Genomic DNA, 22,140 nt, shown 5'->3' with positions numbered 1-22,140 from the left:
CCTGGTCACCTGGACTCCCAGATACCTGAAGCTCCTCGCCGCCTTTTTTAGTGGGAGCTCGCCAATCCCCCTCTCCTGGTCCCCTGGATGAGCTACAAACAGCTCGCTCTTCCCCATGCTGAGCCTGTACCCCGAAAAGTCCCCGAATTCCCTAAGAATCCTCATTACCTCCGGCATTCCTCTCACCGGGTCCGCCACATACAGCAGCAGGTCATCCGCATAAAGCGACACCCTATGCTCCTCACCACCATGCACCAACCCCCTCCAGTTCCTTGACTCCCTCAGTGCCATAGCCAGGAGTTCAATCGCCAGTACGAAGAGCAGGGGGGATAAGGGACACCCCTGTCTCGTCCCTCGGTGCAACCGAAAGTACTCTGACCTCCTCTTGTTTGTGGCCACACTCGCCATCGGGACCTCATACAACAGCCTAACCCACCTGACAAACCCCTCCCCAAACCCGAACCTCTTCCGCACCTCCCACTGGTACCCCTACTCTACCCTATCGAAGGCTTTCTCAGCGTCCATCGCCACCACTATCTCCGCCTCCCCCTCCTTCGCCAACATCATGATAACGTTCAAAAGCCTCCGCACATTCGCGTTCAACTGCCTCCCCTTCACAAACCAATAGGTCCATATATTTTTTATAGAATTCGACCGGGAAACCGTCCGGCCCCGGTGCCTTCCCCGCCTGCATGCTTCCTATCCCTTTTGATCAGTTCCTCCAGCCCAATCGGGGCCCCCAATCCCGCCACCAGTCCCTCTTCCACCTTTGGAAACCTCAATTGGTCCAGGAAGCGGCTCATCCCTCCCTCCTCCCGTGGGGGCTTGGATCGGTACAATTCCTCATAGAAATCCCTGAAGACCCCATTGATGCCAGCTCCACTCTGCACCACACTCCCTCCCCTGTCCTTAACTCCCCCGATCTCCCTAGCTGCGTCCCGCTTCCGAAGCTGATGCGCCAGCATCCGGCTTGCCTTTTCCCCATACTCGTAAATCGCCCCCTGGGCCTTCCTCCTCCTCCACTGCACCTCCGCCTTCCTGGTGGTCACCAGGTCGAATTCGGCCTGGAGGCTACGCCTCTTCCTCAACAATCCTTCCTCGGGCTCCTCCGCATACCTCCTGTCTACCCTCACCATCTTCCCCCACCAGCCTGTCCCTCTCCCTCCACTCCTTGTGGGCCCTAATGGAGATCAGCTCTCCCCTCACCACTGCCTTCAGTGCCTCGCATACCATCCCCACTCGGACCTCCCCATTGTCATTGGTCTCCAGGTACCTCTCTATACTTCCTCGGACCCGCTCGCTCACCTCCTCGTTTGCCAACAGCCCCACCTCCAAGCGCCACAGCGGGCGCTGGTCCCTCTCCTCCCCCATCTCCAAGTCCACCCAATGTGGGGCGTGGTCCGAAATGGCAATTGCCGAATACTCCGTATCCTCTACTCACTATCAACCCCTACTCCAGATGAAAAAGTTGATTCGGGAATAAGCCTTATGGACATGTGGGAAGAATGAAAATTCCCTAGCCCCCGGCCTTGCAAATCTCCAAGGGTCCACCCCTCCCTTCTGGTCCATAAACCCCCTCAGCACTCGAGCCGCCACCGGCTTCCTACCCGTCCTAGACCTGGAGCGATCCAGTGCCGGATCCAGCACCGTGTTAAAGTCTCTCCTCCCCCACCCCCCAATTATCAGGCCCCCCCAATTCCAAGTCTGGGATCCGACCCAACATACGCCGCATAAAACCCGCATCGTCCCAGTTCGGGGCATACACGTTGACCAGTATCCCCCTCTCTCCCTGCAACTTACCACTTACCATTATGTACCTGCCGCCATTATCTGCCACAATGCTCGACGCCTCAAACGACACCACCTTTCCCACCATGATCGCCACCCCTCGATTTTTGGCATCCAGACCCGAGTGAAACACCTGACCTACCCACCCTTTCCTCAATCTTACCTGGTCTGCCACGTTCAGGTGTGTCTCCTGAAGCATAACCACATCCGCCTTGAGCCCCTTCAGGTGCCCGAACACGCGGGCCCACTTAACCGGCCCATTCAGTCCCCTTACATTCCAGATTATCAGCCGGATCAGGGGGCTACCCGCCCCCCCCCCCCCGCCCCCCCTTGCCGACTAGCCATGACCCCTCCTTGGCCAGCCACGCGCCTGCGCCCCCCACACCCGGCCCGTTCCCCACAGCGGCATACCCCCCTCTCGTAGCAGCAGCAACTCGATTACCCCCCCCCCCCCCCCCCCCCCCCGGGCTAGGACCCATCCTAGCTGATTTACTCCCCCCATTGCACTTCCACAAGTCAGCTGACTCCTGCTGACCCCGGCCACTCCCGCCTCTCCTTCGACTCCTCCCATTGTGTGACACACCCTCCTCTCCTGTCCCCGTCCATAGGCTCTCCACCTTCTGTTCTAAGCGCGGGAAACAACCCTCGCTTCCCGGCCCGACCCCGCCCCCTCCAGTCTTCAGCGTGGGGAAAAAGCCCGCGCTTTCCACCAACCAGGCCCCGCCACCTCTGCCGCAGCTCCTTTTAGTGGCCCGGTACCCTCACCCCTGACTCGGGCCTCCACCTCCCCCGCAAGGCCCCATCTCGCCTCCAAGAGCACCCCCGACCAACCCAATCGAAACAGTGCCCAACCCGCCCCAGCCACCCTTACCGACCCAAAAGAGAAAAAACACAGAAAGAAACCCGGAGCAATACAAAGGCCCCTCCCCTTGAAACAAAAATAAACATAGCATATCAACCGCAGTCCCCAATCGCCCATCCCGACACTCAATCTGTGTCCAACTTCTCGGCCTGAACAAAGGGCCACGCCTCCTCCAGAGACTCAAAATAATGGTGCCGGTCCTTGTAGGTAACCCACAGTCGCGCCGGCTGCAACATGCCAAACTTCACCCCCTTCCTGTGCAGCACCGCCTTCGCTCGATTGTACCCGGCCCTCCTCTTCGCCACCTCCGCACTCCAGTCCTGATATATCCGAACCTCCGCGTTCTCCCACCTGCTGCTCCTCTCCTTCTTGGCCCACCTGAGCACACACTCCCGATCGACGAACCGATGGAACCTCACCAGCACCGCCCGTGGAGGCTCGTTAGCCTTGGGCCTCCTCGCCAGCACTATATGGGCCCATTCCAGCTCCAGGGGCCCCTGGAAGGACCCCGCTCCCATCAGCGAGTTCAACATGGTGACCACATAGGCCCCCACGTCCGGCCCCTCTGGGAGGCCCAGAATCTGCAGATTCTTCCGCCTCGACCGATTCTCCATCTCCTCGAACCGCTCCTGCCATTTCTTGTGGAGCGCCTTGTGCGCCTCCATCTTTACCGCCAGGACTAAGATCTCGTCCTCATTGTCAGAGATCTTTTGTCGAGCCTCGCGGATCGCCACTCCCTGGGCCGTCTGTGTCTCCAGCAGCTTATCAATAGACGCCTTCATCGGCTCTAGCAGGTCCGTTTTAATCTCTCTGAAGCAGCGCAGGATACCCTCCTGCTGCTCTTCCGCCCACTGCATCCACGATGCCTGTTCTCCGCCCGCCGCCATTTTGTCGTTCTTCCCTCGCACCTTCTTCGGGTCCACCACCACCTTTTTTGTCGCCCTGCTCCTAGTTGAAGCCATATACTGACGGGGAGCTGTTGTAGACTCCTTCCCACACCGGGAAACGTCGAAAAAGTGCCGTTGGGGGCCCTGAAAAGAGCCCAAAAGTCCGTTTTTGCAGGAGCCGCCGGATGTGCGACATAGCTCTGCATAGCTGCAACTGGAAATCCCCGTGAAGAGCCGATCATGTCTGACTAATCTCAGTGGCCTAATCATAAAATTAGAACTAGGTTATTCTGGAGTGAAATCAGAAAGCACTTTCATGCAAAGAACAATGGAAACTGCCAGCAAAAGGTGTCATTGAGAACAGGCCAGTTTTATTTTCAAAAGGGAAAGTACATGGGATATAGTTCAGTACTATTATTTTTAAAATCATTTGAAACAATAATGAATTGAGAAATAACTTGACTGAACAGGAAGTAATGGTTTAAAAAGGAGGGACGATCTTGTTAACGGTATGGAAATTTTATTCACCCTACATAACACTGACCACATTTCAAAATTGATTATTTAGGTGTAAAGTGCTTTGGGACATGCTGAGTATGTGACGGCCGCAATATGAATGCAAGAACGTCATCAGCAGAAATTATTCTGGTGTACTGCTATCCGTAGGGTGTTTTAACACACATTTTTTTAAAAATCTATCTCATTTAGAGTCTCAGCTTTGTTTCCCACATCTTCTCTTGAGTAGACTTTGTTCTCTGGTGACAATTTGTATGATAAGAAATGTGTGGGTAATGGCATCTTTTGAGAATTTTTACACAATTCTGAGCAGCAAATAATTGTCAAGATTCCTTGGCATAAGGAAACTTTTAAAGAAAAGTTAATAAACCAAATGTGTAGATTGGCAAGATTTTAGTTTCATGGAGTATGTAGGTATATTTCTAGTATTCTCTTCCTCTTGTCGTCTTCTGCAAATAAAGTATTCAAACAGTAAGAGGAAATGAGTGATTGACAAAGTAAAATTACTTTTTGAGGGGGCTTCAAAGTCCCTCCTTTAATCAAATGTCAGATGCCATGTTTGATCAAATTTGGTAGGTTTTCACACCAATAATTCCTTTAAATGTGTTGCTAGATTTCCTGTCTCCAACAATTCTTAACTGTAAAAATGCATGTTTACCGATAAATAATTGAAAACCAGTCATGAAGTATAAGGCTCTACTATTTAATCAAGTGATTTTATAATCTGTAAGAGCAAATCCTTAGGTATTTTATTAAAACAATCTGAACACAACAGAACATAGAACATTACAGCGCAGTACAGGCCCTTCAGCCCTCGATGTTGCGCCGACCTGTGAAACCACTCTAAAGCCCATTTACACTATTCCCTTATCGTCCATATGTCTATCCAATGGCCATTTGAATACCCTTCGTGTTGGCGAGTCCACTACTGTTGCAGGCAGGGCATTCCACACCCTTACTACTCTCTTGAGTAAAGAACCTACCTCTGACGTCTGTCTTATATCCATCTCCTCTCAATTTAAAGGTATGTGCCCTCGTGCTAGACATCACCATCCGAGGAAAAAGGCTCTCACTGTCCACCCTATCCAATCCTCTGATCATCTTGTATGCCTCAATTAAGTCACCTCTTCTTCTCTCTAATGAAAACAGCCTCAAGTCCCTCAGCCTTTCCTCATAAGATCTTCCCTCCATACCAGGCAGCATTCTGGTAAATCTCCTCTGCACCCTTTCTAATGCTTCCACATCCTTCCTATAATGCGGTGACCAGAATTGCACGCAATTCTCCAAATGTGGCCGCACCAGAGTTTTGTACAGCTGCAACATGACCTCATGGCTCCGAAACTCAATCCCTCTACCAATAAAAGCTAACACACCGTACGCCTTCTTAACAACCCTCTCAACCCGAGTGGCAACTTTCAGGGATCTATGTACATGGACACCGAGATCTCTCTGCTCTTCCACACTGCCAAGAATCTTACCATTAGCCCAGTAATCAGTCTTCCTGTTATTCCTTCCAAAATGAATCACCTCACACTTTTCTGCATTAAACTCCATTTGCCACCTCTCAGCCCAGTGCTGCAGCTTATCTATGTCCCTCTGTAACTTGTAACATCCTTCCGCACTGTCCACAACTCCACCGACTTTAGTGTCATCTGCAAATTTACTCACCCATCCTTCTACGCCCTCCTCCAGGTCATTTATAAAAATGACAAACAGCAGTGGCCCTGAAACAGATCCTTGTGGTACACCACTAGTAACTGGACTCCAGTCTGAACACTTCCCATCAACCACCACCTTTTGTCTTCTTCCAGCTAGCCAATTTCTGATCCAAACTGCTAAATCTCCCTGAATCCCATGCTTCCATATTTTCTGCAGTAGCCTACCGTGGGGAACCTTATCAAATGCTTTACTGAAATCCATATACACCACATCAACTGCTTTACCCTCATCCACCTGTTTGGTCACCTTCTCAAAGAACTCAATAAGGTTTGTGAGGCACGACCTACCCTTCATGAAACCGTGTTGACTATCTCTAATCAAATTATTCATTTCCAGATGATTATACACCCTATCTCTTATAAACCTTTCCAAGATAATTTGCCCACAACAGAAGTAAGGCTCACTGGTCTATAGTTACCGGGGTTGTCTCTACTCCCCTTCTTGAACAAGGGGACAACATTTGCTATCCTCCAGTCTTCTGGCACTATTCCTGTTGACAAAGATGACTTAAAGATCAAAGCCAAAGGCTCAGCAATCTCCTCCCTCGCTTCCCAAAGAATCCTAGGATAAATCCCATCCGGCCCAGGTGACTTATCTATTTTCACCCTTTCCAGAATTGTTAACACCTCCTCCTTATGAACCTCAAGCCCTTCTAGTCTAGTAGCCTGAATCTCCGTATTCTCCCCGACAACATTGTCTTTTTCCTGTGTGAATACTGACGAAAAATATTCATTTAGCACCTCTCCTATCTCCTCGGACTCCAAGCACAACTTCCCACTACTGTCCTTGACTGGCCCTACTCTTACCCTAGTCATTCTTTTATTCCTGACATATCTATAGAAAGCTTTAGGGTTATCCTTGATCCTACCTGCCAAAGACTTCTCATGTCCCCTCTGGCTCTTCTTAGCTCTCTAACAAGTTTAGGTTATTGCTTTAGGCTCAGTTTTTGATATCTGTTGATGTGTAACCTGTAACCATGAAGAATCTCCTGGTTAAAAGTGTGTAAAGATGACAATTATTCTCATTGTTTCCAAGGCATATTCTGTATTTGGTATCTTGTCAATGGATTTTAGAGGTCACCCTCGTCTCTTGTGTTTTCCTTACTGCAGGTTTCCTGGAAAATAAACTTGCACTATGTTACAAGGACACTGTCCACATTTAAAGGCCATTTATTTTAAACCCTTTGTCTGATGAGGCACATTATTATGATTTTTAAAACGTTTTTCACAGGATCTAGGCATTGCTGGCAAGGCCAGTATTTATTGCCCATCCCTAATTGCCTTTGAGAAGGTGGTGGTGATCCACCTTCTTGAACCACTGCAGTCCATGTGTTGTAGGTACACCCACAGTGCTGTTGGGGAGGATGTTCCCATGCATCTTCTATTCATGACAACCTTGATGGTTGAGATTGTGGATTGAGACGGTGCTGTTGAAGGAGCCTTGGTGAGTTGCTGCAGTGCAAGCAGTGTGTGTCAGTGGTGGAGTGAGTGAATGCTTAAAGTGGTGGATGCAGTGCCAATCAAGCGGGCTGCCTTGTCCTTGATGATGTTGAGCTTCTTGAGTTGTCGGAGCTGCACTAATTTAGGCAAGTGGAGAGTATTATATCATGCTCCTGATTTGCACCGTGTATAGATGGTGGATAGAGTTTAAGGAGTCAGGAGGTGAGTTACTCATTGCAAAATTCACCGCCTTTGACCTACCCTTGTAGATATAGTATTTATATAGGAACAGGAGCCGGCTATTCAGCCCCTCGAACTTGTCCTGCCATGGTTGATCTGTGGCCTAACTCCAAAGACCTGCCTTTGGCCCATATCCCTTAATACCTTTGCTGAACATGACTGGATTTTGCAGGGATGTCTGCTGAGCTTGGATCAGATCCATTGGCTGTGAGATCATTTAGCTCTGTCAATTGCTTGCCTCGTTTTTCTTTTGGTATGCAAGTAGTCCTGTATTGTAGCTTCACCAGATTGACACCTTATTTTTAGGTATGCTTGATGCTGCTCCTGGTGTGCCCTCCTGCACTCTTCACTAAACCAGGATTGATCCTCTGGCTTGATGGTAATTGTACAGTGGGGGATATTCCGAGCCATGAAGTTACAAATTTTGGTTGAATACAATTTACCTGCCTCATGTATGCCCAGTTTTGAGTTGCTAGATCTGTTGGAAATCTATTCCATTTAGGTGGGAGGAATATAGGAGTAGGAATAGGCCATTTTACCATTGATAAATACAAATTACAGTGGATGCTGCAATCTGAAACAAAAACAGAAAATACTGGACAATCTCAGCAGGTCTGACAGCATCTGTGGAGAGAGAAGGGAGCAAACGTTTCAAGTCTGAATGACTCTTTGTCAAAGCTGACAAAGGGGAAACAACCTCTCAGCATCTACCCTGTCGAGCCCCCTGAAAATTCTATATGTCTCAATATGATAGGGCAGCATGGTAGCACAGTGGTTAGCACTATGGTGTCACGGTGCCAGGATCCCAGGTTCGATTCCCGCTTGGGTCACTCTCTGTGCAGAGTCTGCACGTGCTCCCCGTGTCTGCGTGGGTTTCCTCCGGGTGCTCCGGTTTCATCCCACAGTCTAAAGATGTGCAGGTTAGGTGGATTGGCCAATTGCCCTCAGATTAGATGGGGTTGCTGGGTTACGGAGATAGGGTGGAGGTGTGGGCTTAAGTAGGTTGCTCTTTCCAAGAACTGGTGCAGACTCGATGGGCCGAATGGCCTCCTGCACTGTAAATTCCATGATCACCCCTCATTCTCCTGAACTCCAATGAACACAGGCCCAACCTACTCAACCTCTCTTCATAAGAAAGGTGTAGAAGAACTGTACCCAGTACTCTCGGTGCACTCTCACCAAGAATCTATACAATTCCAAAAGACATCTTAACTCCTGTTCTCAAATTCCCATGCGATGAAGGCCAACACATCATTTGCTTCTATAATTACTTGCTAGCTTTTAGTGACGTGCGAACAAGGCCATCCTTTGGACATCAACAGTTCCCAACCTGTCATCATTTGAGAAATACTCGCGTCTTTCTGTTTTCTACCATTGGACAATTTCACACTTATTCACAATATATTCAATCTGCCACGTTTTTGCCCATTCATTTATCCTGATCAAGTCCCCTTGAAACCTCCTTGTATCCTCCTCAACTTACGTTCCCATCTAATGTTATGTCATAAGTAAATTTGGAAATATTATATTTGGTCCCTGCCATAATATACACCAGTATATCATGGTGCAGACACACACACTGATGGACACATAGCAAGACCAATCAACACACACAACACCACAGCCAATCACCAGTTAGAGCACACTCACTATATAGACAGAGGGCATCAGAGTTCCTGCTCATTTGGGATGCAGCCTCTCAGAAGGACCGCTTACAGCACAGATCTTCACCATGTGCTGAGTGCATAGACTGGTTAGGACAGGTATAGGTCTTTAGTTTAATCTAACATTGTGTTAACCCACAGTGAAAGTATGTTCAACAGTTTCTAACTTAATAAAATAGTGTTGTACTATTTTAAGTGTTGGTGGCCTGTATGTGTTCCACGGATCCAGAGCACCCAACACATCAGTCCCCAGAGCTAAATCATTCATATAGATTGTAAACAGTTGTGATCCCTGTGGTACCCCATTAGTCATAGCTAGCCAACCAAAGAATAATCTATTTATTCCTATGTTCTGTTAACTTCCTTTGATCTAATGCAATTTTTAAATTCTGTTGTTAGTCACATTTGATTTATCTTCCTTATTGTTGTTTATGATTTACAGGAATGATATTTATTGTAGACCAGCCAATACCTGACTACCATCAAATTTTTAGCCAATCCACCATAGCCAACTTGCCCCTCATGCCTTCGCCAACTTGCCCCTCATGCCTTCATGGTTTCCTTTTGTTCAGCTTTAAGACCTTAGCTTCAGGATGAATCCATCTGGTATATTGCCCCTAAACCCATGCACTCTAAATTTGTTTACTAAACTCCTTTATGGGACCTTTATCAAAACCCTTCTGAAAATCCAAATGCACCATATCCACTGATTCTCCTTTATCTATGGATTCTATGCATCAAGTAACATGCTCAAAAACTCAAGCTTGTCAAACATGATTTCCCATTCATAAATTCATGTTGACTCTGCTCAATCATATAATTATTTTCCAAGTGTGCAGTTACCATATCCTTCATTTTCCCTACTATAGACGTCAAATCTAACGGGTCTGTAGTTCACTGTTATCTCTCTCCCTCTATCTTAAATAGTGCTATTTGCTACTTTCCAGGCTCCAGGAATCTTTCCAGAATCTACAGAATTTCAAAAGATAACTACCAATGTATCCACTATCTCTAGACCCACCTTCTTCAACACTCTAGGATTCAAACCTTCAATTCACATTTAAAGTGCTACCTCTTTATTTTTTATTTATTTTTTAATATATTTTATTCAAAATTTTTGGCCAACCATAACAGTACATTGTGTATCTTTTACACAGTAATATAACAATATAAATAACAATGGCCAGTTTTTTAAACAAGAAATAAATAATATATAAACAACATCAAAATTAAAAAACGAAACTAAATGGCAACTGCCTTGTCCCAAATAAATATTCTCCAAAAATACAATTCAGCAGTCCAGTATACAATTACCTATAACAACAACCTATACATATTATACTTGTACACTAACATCCCTGAGAGTCCTTCTGGTTCCTCCCTCCCCCCTCTCCCCCCCCCCCCCCCCCCCCCCCCCGCCCGGGTTGCTGCTGCTGTCTTCTTCTTTTCCATTCCCTCTATCTTTCTGTGAGGTATTCGACGAACGGTTGCCACCGCCTGGTGAACCCTTGAGCCGATCCCCTTAGGACAAACTTAATCTGTTCCAGCTTTATAAACCCTGCCATGTCATTTATCCAGGTCTCCACACCCGGGGGCTTGGCTTCCTTCCACATCAACAGTATCCTGCGCCGGGCTACTAGGGACGCAAAGGCCAAAACATCAGCCTCTTTCGCCTCCTGCACTCCCGGCTCCTCTGCAACCCCGAATATAGCCAACCCCCAGCTTGGTTCGACCTGGACCCCCACCACCTTCGAAAGCACCTTTGTCACCCCCACCCAAAACCCCTGTAGTGCCGGACATGACTAGAACATGTGGGTGTGATTCGCTGGGCTTCTCGAGCATCTCGCACACCTATCCTCTACTCCAAAAAATTTACTGAGCCGTGCTCCAGTCATATGCGCCCTGTGTAATTGCATCAGGCTTAGCCTGGCACACGAGGGCGATGAGTTTACCCTACTTAGGGCATCAGCCCACAGCCCCTCCTCAATCTCCTCCCCCAGCTCTTCTTCCCATTTTCCTTTCAGCTCATCTACCATAATCTCCCCCTCGTCCCTCATTTCCCTATATATGTCTGATACCTTTCCGTCCCCCACCCATGTCTTTGAGATCACTCTGTCCTGCACCTCCTGCGTCGGGAGCTGCGGGAATTCCCTCACCTGTTGCCTCGCAAAAGCCCTCAGTTGCACATACCGGAATGCATTCCCTTGGGGCAACCCATATTTTTCGGTCAGCGCTCCCAGACTTGCAAACGTCCCATCTACAAACAGATCTCTCAATTGTGTTACTCCTGCTCTTTGCCATGTTCCAAATCCCCCATCCATTCTCCCCGGAGCAAACCTATGGTTATTTCTTATCGGGGACCACACCGAGGCTCCCGTCTTTCCCCTATGCCGTCTCCACTGCCCCCAAATTTTCAGAGTAGCCACCACCACCGGGCTTGTGGTGTATTTCTTCGGTGAGAACGGCAACAGCGCCGTCACCATAGCTTGTAGGCTAGTCCCCCTGCAGGACGCCCTCTTCAATCTCTTCCACGCCGCTCCCTCCTCTTCTCCCATCCACTTACATACCATTGAGATGTTGGCGGCCCAGTAGTACTCACTCAGGCTCGGTAGTGCCAGCCCCCCCCCCCCTATCCATACTACGTTGCAAAAATCCCTTCCTCACTCTCGGGGTCTTCCCGGCCCACACAAAACTCATGATACTCTTCTCAATCCTTTTGAAAAAAGCCTTGGTGATCACCACCGGGAGGCACCGAAACACAAAGAGGAATCTCGGGAGGACCACCATTTTAACCGCCTGCACCCTCCCTGCCAGTGACAGGGATACCATGTCCCATCTCTTGAAGTCCTCCTCCATCTGTTCCACCAACCGCGTTAAATTTAACCTATGCAATGTACCCCAATTCTTGGCTATCTGGATCCCCAAGTAGCGAAAGTCCCTTGTTACCTTCCTCAGCGGTAAGTCCTCTATTTCTCTGCTCTGCTCCCCTGGATGCACCACAAACAACTCACTTTTCCCCATGTTCAGTTTATATCCTGAAAATTCTCCAAACTCCCCAAGTATCCGCATTATCTCTGGCATCCCCTCCGCCGGGTCCGCCACATACAACAACAAATCGTCCGCATACAGAGATACCCGGTGTTCTTCTCCTCCCCTGAGTACTCCCCTCCACGTCCTGGAACCCCTCAATGCTATTGCCAGGGGCTCAATCGCCAGTGCAAACAATAATGGGGACAGAGGACATCCCTGCCTCGTCCCTCGATGGAGCCGAAAATACGCAGACCCCCGTCCATTCGTGACCACGCTCGCCATCGGGGCCCTATACAGCAGCTGTACCCATCTAATATACTCATCTCCAAAGCCAAATCTCCTCAACACCTCCCACAAATAATCCCACTCCACTCTATCAAATGCTTTCTCGGCATCCATCGCCATCACTATCTCCGCTTCCCCCTCTGGTGGGGGCATCATCATTACCCCTAGCAGCCTCCGTATATTCGTATTCAGCTGTCTCCCCTTCACAAACCCAGTTTGGTCCTCATGGACCACCCCCGGGACACCATCCTCTATCCTCATTGCCATTTCCTTGGCCAGAATCTTAGCGTCTACGTTCAGGAGAGAAATAGGCCTATAGGACCCGCATTGCAGCGGGTCTTTTTCCTTCTTTAGGAGAAGCGATATCGTTGCCTCTTTCCCTCGCCTCATTAAAGGTTCTCATCAGTAGCGGGGTGAGCAAGTCCACATATTTCCTGTAAAATTCAACTGGGAATCCATCCGGTCCCGGGGCCTTCCCCGCCTGCATGCTCCTAATTCCTTTCACTACTTCCTCCATTTCGATCTGTGCTCCCAGTCCCACCCTCTCCTGCTCCTCCACCTTAGGAAATTCCAGCTGGTCCAGAAAACACATCATTCTCTCCTTCCCATCCGGGGGCTGAGCTTCATATAATCTTTCATAGAATGCCTTGAACACTCCATTCACTCTCTCCGCTCCCCGCTCCATCTCTCCCTCCTCATCCCTCACTCCCCCTATTTCCCTCGCTGCTCCCCTTTTCCTCAATTGGTGGGCCAGCAACCTGCTCGCCTTCTCCCCATATTCGTACTGTACACCCTGTGCCTCCCTCCACTGTGCCTCTGCAGTACCCGTTGTCAGCAAATCAAATTCTACGTGTAACCTTTGCCTTTCCCTGTACAGTCCCTCCTCCGGTGCCTCCATATTGCCTGTCCACCCTCAGAAGTTCTTGCAGCAACCGCTCCCGTTCCCTACTCTCCTGCTTTCCTTTATGTGCCCTGATTGATATCAGCTCCCCTCTAACCACTGCCTTCAGCGCCTCCCAGACCACTCCCACCTGGACCTCCCCATTATCATTGAGTTCCAAGTACTTTTCAATACACCCCCTCACCCTTAGACACACCCCCTCATCCGCCATTAGTCCCATGTCCATTCTCCAGGGTGGACGCCGTTCTTTTTCCTCCCCTATCTCCAAGTCCACCCAGTGTGGAGCGTGATCCGAAATAGCTATAGCCGTATACTCCGTCCCCCTCGCCTTCGGGATCAACGCCCTTCCCAAAACAAAAAAAGTCTATTCAAAGAACAAAGAACAAAGAAATGTACAGCACAGGAACAGGCCCTTCGGCCCTCCAAGCCCGTGCCGACCATACTGCCCGACTAAACTACAATCTTCTACACTTCCTGGGTCCGTATCCTTCTATTCCCATCCTATTCATATATTTGTCAAGATGCCCCTTAAATGTCCCTATCGTCCCTGCTTCCACTACCTCCTCCGGTAGTGAGTTCCAGGCACCCACTACCCTCTGCGTAAAAAACTTGCCTCGTACATCTACTCTAAACTTTGCCCCTCTCACCTTAAACCTATGTCCCCTAGTAATTGACCCCTCTACCCTGGGGAAAAGCCTCTGACTATTCACTCTGTCTATGCCCCTCATAATTTTGTATACCTCTATCAGGTCGCCCCTCAACCTCCTTCGTTCCAGTGAGAACAAACCGAGTTTATTCAATCGCTCCTCATAGCTTATGCCCTCCATACCAGGCAACATTCTGGTAAATCTCCTCTGCACCCCCTCTAAAGCCTGATCCCTGTGGAACACCACTGGTCACAGCCCTCCAATTAGAAAAGCATCCCTCCATTGCTACCCTCTGCCTTCTATGGCCTAGCCAGTTCTGTATCCACCTTGCCAGTTCACCCCTGATCCCGTGTGACTTCACCTTTTGTACTAGTCTACCATGAGGGACCTTGTCAAAGGCCTTACTGAAGTCCATATAGACAACATCTACTGCCCTACCTGCATCAATCATCTTAGTGACCTCCTCGAAAAACTCTATCAAGTTAGTGAGACACGACCTCCCCTTCACAAAACCGTGCTGCCTCTCACTAATACGTCCATTTGCTTCTAAATGGTAGTAGATCCTGTCTCGAAGAATTCTCTCCAGTAATTTCCCTACCACTGAAGTAAGGCTCACCGGCCTGTAGTTCCCGGGATTATCCTTGCTACCCTTCTTAAACAGAGGAACAACATTGGCTATTCTCCAGTCCTCCGGGACATCCCCTGAAGACAGCGAGGATCCAAAGATTTCTGTCAAGGCCTCAGCAATTTCCTCTCCAGCCTCCTTCAGTATCCTGGGGTAGATCCCATCCAGCCCTGGGGACTTATCTACCTTAATATTTTTTAAGACACCCAATACCTCGTCTTTTTGGATCACAATGTGACCCAGGCTATCTACACCCCCTTCTCCAGACTCAACATCTACCAATTCCTTCTCTCTGGTGAATACTGATGCAAAGTATTCATTTAGTACCTCGCCCATTTCCTCTGGCTCCACACATGGATTCCCTTGTCTATCCTTCAGTGGGCCAACCCTTTCCCTGGCTACCCTCTTGCTTTTTATGTACGTGTAAAAAGCCTTGGGATTTTCCTTAACCCTATTTGCCAATGACTTTTCATGACCCCTTCTAGCCCTCCTGACTCCTTGCTTAAGTTCCTTCCTACTTTCCTTATATGCCACACAGGCTTCGTCTGTTCCCAGCCTTTTAGCCCTGACAAATGCCTCCTTTTTCTTTTTGACGAGGCCTACAATATCACTCGTCATCCAAGGTTCCCGAAAATTGCCGTATTTATCTTTCTTCCTCACAGGAACATGCCTGTCCTGTATTCCTTTCAACTGACACTTGAAAGCCTCCCACATGTCAGATGTTGATTTGCCCTCAAACATCCGCCCCCAATCTATGTTCTTCAGTTCCCGCCTAATATTGTTATAATTAGCCTTCCCCCAATTTAGCACATTCATCCTCGGACCACTCTTATCCTTGTCCACCAGTACTTTAAAACTTACTGAATTGTGGTCACTGTTACCGAAATGCTCCCCTACTGAAACATCTACCACCTGGCCGGGCTCATTCCCCAATACCAGGTCCAGTACCGCCCCTTCCCTAGTTGGACTGTTTATATATTGTTTTAAGAAGCCCTCCTGGATGCTCCTTACAAACTCCGCCCCGTCTAAGCCCCTGGCACTAAGTGAGTCCCAGTCAATATTGGGGAAGTTGAAGTCTCCCATCACCACAACCCTGTTGTTTTTACTCTTTTCCAAAATCTGTCTACCTATCTGCTCCTCTATCTCCCGCTGGCTGTTGGGAGGCCTGTAGTATACCCCAACATTGTGACTGCACCCTTCTTATTCCTGATCTCTACCCATATAGCCTCACTGCCCTCTGAGGTGTCCTCTCGCAGTATAGCTGTGATATTCTCCCGAACAAGTAGCGCAACTCCGCCTCCCCTTTTACATCCCCCTCTATCCCGCCTGAAACATCTAAATCCTGGAACGTTTAGCTGCCAATCCTGCCCTTCCCTCAACCAGGTCTCTGTAATGGCAACAACATCATAGTTCCAAGTAGTAATCCAAGTTCTAAGTTCATCTGCCTTACCCGTAATGCTCCTTGCATTAAAACATATGCACTTCAGGCCACCAGACCCGCTGTGTTCAGCAACTTCTCCCCGTCTGCTCTGCCTCAGAGCCACACTGTCCCTATTCCCTAGTTCTCCCTCAATGCTCTCACCTTCTGACCTATTGCTCCCGTGCCCACCCCCCTGCCATACTAGTTTAAACCCTCCCGTGTGACACTAGCAAACCTCGCGGCCAGGATATTTATGCCTCTCCGGTTTAGATGCAACCCGTCCAACTTATACAGGTCACACCTGCCCCGGAAGAGCTCCCAGTGGTCCAGATAACGGAAACCCTCCCTCCTACACCAGCTGTTTAGCCACGTGTTTGTCTGCTCGATCTTCCTATTTCTAGCCTCACTGGCACGTGGCACAGGGAGTAATCCCGAGATTACAACCTCGGGAATAAACTTTGTGGACATAGGAGAAAAACGAAAACTCCTTACTCCTAGGTCTGCTAAATCTCCATGGATCTACTCCTCCCATCTGCTCCATAAAGTCTTTAAGCACCTTGGCTGCTGCTGGCCTCCTTCCAGTCCTGGACCTCGATCTGTCCAGCCCTGGTTCCAGCACCGTGTTAAAATCCCCACCCATTACCAGCTTCCCCACCTCTAGGTCCAGGATACGTCCTAACATGCGCCTCATAAAGTTGGCATCATCCCAGTTCGGGGCATATACATTCACTAAGACCACCGCCTCCCCCTGTAATTTGCCACTCACCATCATGTATCTGCCCCCACTATAGTCTTTGCCTCAAACATTATCCGCTTCCCCACTAGTATAGCCACCCCCCTGTTTTTCGCATCTAGCCCCGAATGAAACACCTGCCCCACCCATCCTTTGCGTAGTCTAACCTGGTCTATCAGTTTCAAATGCGTCTCCTGTAACATAACCACATCTGCCTTAAGTTTCTTAAGGTGTGCGAGTACCCGTGTCCTCTTTATCGGCCCGTTCAGCCCTCTCACATTCCACGTGATCAGCCGGGTTGGGGGGCTCTTTACCCCCCGCCCCCCCCCCTTGTCGATTAGCCATCCCCTTTTATCCAGCTCCTCACCCGGTTCCCACACAGCTGTGTCCCCCCCAGGCAGTGCCCTCCTGCCCTGCCCACCCCACCCCATACCAGCTCCCCCTTCTCCCCAGCAGCAACCCAGTAAATCCCCCCCCCTCCCACCCCCCCCCCCCCCCCCCCCCCCGGCTAGATCCCCCACTAGCGTAGTTACACCCCCCCCATGTTGCTCCCAGAAGTCAGCAAACTCTGGCCGACCTCGGCTTCCCCCCGTGACCTCGGCTCGCACCGTGCGACGCCCCCACCTTCCTGTTTCCCTATTCCCGCCATAATTATCATAGCGCGGGAACAAAGCCCGCGCTTCCCTTTTGGCCCCGCCCCCAATGGCCAACGCCCCCAGCTCCTCCACCTCCCTTCCTCCCTCCCCCACAACCTGTGGAAGAGAGAAAGGTTACCGGGTCGCAGGATTAACAACATAAAAATCATCTCTTTCTCCCCCCCCATATTCGCCCCACCACTTTGTCTCAAACGTTCTTTTTTAATAACCCGTTATTCCAATTTCTCTTCAACAATAAATGTCCACGCCTCATCCGCCGTTTCAAAGTAGTGGTGCTTCCCTTGATATGTGACCCACAGTCTTGCCGGCTGCAGCATTCCAAATTTAATCTTTTTATGAAGCCTTGGCCCGATTAAAGCTCGCCCTCCTTCCCGCCACCTCCGCACTCCAGTCTTGATATACGCGGATCACCGCGTTCTTCCACCTACTGCTCCGAGTTTTCTTTGCCCATCTGAGGACCATCTCTCTGTCCTTAAAACGGAGGAATCTCACCACTATGGCTCTGGGAATTTCTCCTGCTCTCGGTCCTCGCGCCATCACTCGGTATGCTCCCTCCACCTCCAACGGACCCGCCGGGGCCTCCGCTCCCATTAACGAGTGCAGCATCGTGCTCATATATGCCCCGACGTCCGCCCCTTCTACACCTTCGGGAAGACCAAGAATCCTTAAATTCTTCCTCCTCGCATTATTCTCCAGCATCTCCAGCCTTTCCACACATCGTTTATGGTGTGCCTCGTGCATCTCCGTCTTCACCACCAGGTCCTGTATATCGTCCTCGTTCTCGGCAGCCTTTGCCTTCACGACCCGAAGCTCCCGCTCCTGGGTCTTTTGCTCATCTTTTAGCCCTTCAATCGCCTGTAATATCGGGGCCAACAGCTCCTCCTTCATCTCCTTTTTAAGCTCTTCCACGCAGCGTTTCAAAAACTCGTGTTGTTCAGGGCCCCATATTAAACTGCCACCTTCCGACGCCATCTTGGTTTTTGCTTGCCTTCCTTGCCGCTGCTATAAAGGATCCACCGCAATCCGGCCATTTTCCTCTCCTTTTTCCATCCGTATCCAGGGGGGATTCCCTTCTGGTTTACCGCACAGTGCTTTTAGCCGTTAAAATTGCCGTTAGGGCTCTTATTAAGAGCCCAAAAGTCCGTTCCACCGGGAGCTGCCGAAACGTGCGACTTAGCTGGTCATCGCCGCACCTGGAAACAATACTACCTCTTTATTAATACTAATTTCTTTCAGTTCCTTATTTTCACAAGCCCGTTGATTCCTTCCTATTTCTGGAAGATTTGATTTTCTGTGTCTTCCAATGTGGAGACAGAAGCAAAGTAATTTAGTTCCTCTGCCATTTCTCTATTCCCCATTCTAAATTATCTTGTCTCTGCCTGTAACAGACCCTCATTTCTCCTTGCTTTTCTTTTCATTTTCACATACCTAAAGAGGTGTTTACAGTCAATCTTTGTTTCTCGCTAGCTCGTATTCATATCATTTTTTTCTTTATCAGTTTTTGGTCCTCCTTTCTGGAATTGCTCCCCAGCTTTGGGCTTGTCACTTTTCCGGTATTAGCCACTTCCTTTGAACTAATGCAATTTTAAAATTCTGTTGTTAGTAACATTTGATTTATCTTCCCTATTGTTGTTTATGACTTACAGGTATGTATATTTGTTGTAGACCAGCCAATACCTGACTACCGTCAAATTTTTAGCCAATCCACCATAGCCAATTTGCCCCTCAGACCTTCATGGTTTCCTTTTGTTCAACTTTAAGACCCTAACTTCAGGATGAACTATATCACTTTCAACCTTATTGTAAAATTCTATATTATGATCACTATTATCTAAAGGCTCCTTTACAGCAATGTTATTAATTAACCATTTTTCATTGCATAATACTCATCTAAAATAGTCCAAACCCCAGTTGGTTCTTCAATGTGCTGCTCCAGAACCCCATTTCCGACATACTAAAGTGCCACGCAAGACAATGGAGGGTATCCTTCATGTGAAGACACTAGTTCTGTATGGTGGTGACTCCCATCGATATCAATACAATCATCTGCAGTAGGGAGATTGGTGAGGATGAGGTCAAATAGGTCTTTTGCTCTGGTTAGTTCCCTCACTACTCGTTACAGACCCAGTCCAGCAGCTTTGTCCTTTAAAACTTGACCAGCTCAGTCAGTAGTGCTGCTACCGAGCCACACTTTTTGATGGACGTTGTATTCCCCACCTAGAGTAACTTGTGCCCTTGCCACCCTCCTAGCTTCCTCCAAGTGGTGTTCGATATGGAGGAGCACTGAATCATCAGCTGAGGTGGGCTGGCCATATGTGGTTTCCTTGCGCATGTTTGACTTGATGACACGAGACTCCATGAAGTCCAGAGCCAATTTTGAGGACTCCCAAGGCATCTCCCTCCTGACTGTATATCACTGTGCCAGCACCTCTGTTGGGTCGGTCCTGCCATACCCAAAATTGGTGATGGTGGTGTCTGGAACATTGTAAGGTATGATTTGGTGAATAAGAATGTCAGGATGTTGATGGACAAATCTATAGGACAGCTCTCCCAGTTTTAGCAGAAGGTCCCAGATATTAGTGGGAAGCATTTTCAAGGTCATTATCATTATCGTTAGAACAAAGAACAAAGAAAAGTACAGCACAGGAACAGGCCCTTTGGCCCTCCAAGCCTGCGCTGATCATGTTGCCTGTCGAAACTAAAATCTTCTACACTTCCAGGATCCATGTCCCTCTATTCCCATCCTATTCATGTATTTGTCAGGTGCCCCTTAAATGTCACTATCGCCCCTGCTTCCACCACCTCCTCCGGCAGCGAGTTCCAGGCACCCACTACCTGTGTAAATAAAATTTTAAAAATTTAAAACTTGCATCTCCTCTAAACCTTGCCCCCATACCTTAAACCTATGCCCCCTAGTAATTGACCCCTCTATCCTGGGAAAAAGTCTCTGACTATCCACTCTGTTTATGCCTCTCATAGACCTCTATCAGCTCGCCCCTCAACCTCCGTCGTTCCAGTGAGAACAACCTCTCCTCATGGCTAATGCCCTCCATACCAGGCAACATCCTGGTAAATCTCTTTTGCACCTTCTCTAAAGCCTCCACATCCTTCTGGTAGTATGGCGACCAGAATTGAACACTATACTCCAAGTGTGGCCTAACTAAGGTTCTATACAGCTGCAACATGACTTGCCAATGTTTACACTCAATGCCCCGGCCAATGAAGGCAAGCATGCCGTAGGTCTTCTTTACTACCTTCTCCTCCTGTGTTGCCCCTTTCAGTGACCTATGAACCTGTACATATTCCCTACCTGGATTAAACCTTCCAAAATGCATTACCTCACATTTGTCCGGATTCAACTCCATCCGCCATCTCTCCACCCAAGTCTCCAAACGATCTAAATTCTGCTGTATCCTCTGACAGTCCTCCTCGCTATCCGCAATTCTACCAGCCTTTGTGTCGTCTGCAAACTTACTAATCAGACCAGTTACATTTTCCTCTAAATCATTTATATACTACAAACAGCAAAGGTCCCAGCACTGATCCCTGTGGAACACCACTAGTCACAGCCCACCAGTCAGAAATGCACCCTTCCATTGCTACTCTCTGCCTTCTATGACCTAGCCAGTTCTGTATCCATCTTGCCAGCTCCTCTCTGATCCCGTGTGACTTCACCTTTTGTACCAGTGTGCCATGAGGGACATTGTCAAAGGCCTTGCTGAAGTCCATGTAGACAACATCCACTGCCCTACCTGCATCAACCATCTTTTGTGACCTCCTCGAAAAACTCGAGCAAGTTTTGGGAGACACGACCTTCCCTTCACAAAACCGCGCTGCCTCTTGCTAATACGTCCACTTACTTCCAAATGGTAATTTGGAAGTAAGAATTCTCTCCAGTAATTTCCCTACCACTGATGTAAGGCTCACCAGCCTGTAGTTTCCTGGATTATCCTTGCTACCCTTCTTAAACAAAGGAACAACATTGGCTATTCTCCAGTCCTCCGGGACATCACCTGAAGACGGTGAGGATCCAAAGATTTCTGTCAGGGCCTCAGCAATTTCCTCTCTAGCCTCCTTCAGTATTCTGGGGTAGATCCCATCAGGCCCTAGGGACTTATCCACCTTAATATTTTTCAAGACGCCCAACACCATTGTCTTTTTGGATCTGAATGTGACCCAGGCTATCTACACACCCTTCTCCAGACTCCACATCCACCAATTCCTTCTCTTTGGTGAATACTGATGCAAAGTATTCATTTTGTACCTCACCCATTTCCTCTGGCTCCACACATAGATTCCCTCCCATCCTTCAGTGGGCCAACTCTTTCCCTGGCTACCCTCTTGCTTTTTATGTACGTGTAAAAAGCCTTGGGATTTTCCTTAACCCTATTTGCCAATGACTTTTCGTGACCCCTTCTAGCCCTCCTGACTCCTTGCTTAAGTTCCTTCCTACTTTCCTTATACTCCACACAGGCTTTGTCTGTTCCCAGCCTTCTAGCCCTGACAAATGCCTCCTTTTTCTTCTTGACGAGACCTACAATATCTCTCGTTATCCAAAGTTCCCGAAATTTGCCATATTTATCCTTCCTCCTCACAGGAACATGCCTGTCCTGAATTTGTTTCAACTGACATTTGAAAACCTCCCACATGTCAGATGTTGATTTACCCTCAAACATCCGCCCCCAATCTAGGTTTTTCAGTTCCCACCTAATATTGTTATAATTAGCC

At 48.7% G+C, this 22,140-nt stretch overlaps 1 protein-coding gene across 1 annotated transcript in view; it reads left to right on the top strand.

Moving 5' to 3' along the window:
* Positions 1-22,140, top strand: part of ube2g1b (ubiquitin-conjugating enzyme E2G 1b (UBC7 homolog, yeast)) — a 75,995-nt gene that overhangs the window by 34,761 nt on the left and 19,094 nt on the right. The window lies entirely within an intron of this gene.

This window comes from Scyliorhinus torazame, chromosome 1 (genome assembly GCF_047496885.1).
Source record: "Scyliorhinus torazame isolate Kashiwa2021f chromosome 1, sScyTor2.1, whole genome shotgun sequence".
Classification (NCBI taxonomy): Eukaryota; Metazoa; Chordata; class Chondrichthyes; order Carcharhiniformes; family Scyliorhinidae; genus Scyliorhinus; species Scyliorhinus torazame.
The sequence above is the reverse complement of the archived record's forward strand: the minus strand, read 5'-3'. Positions and strand labels throughout refer to the sequence as shown.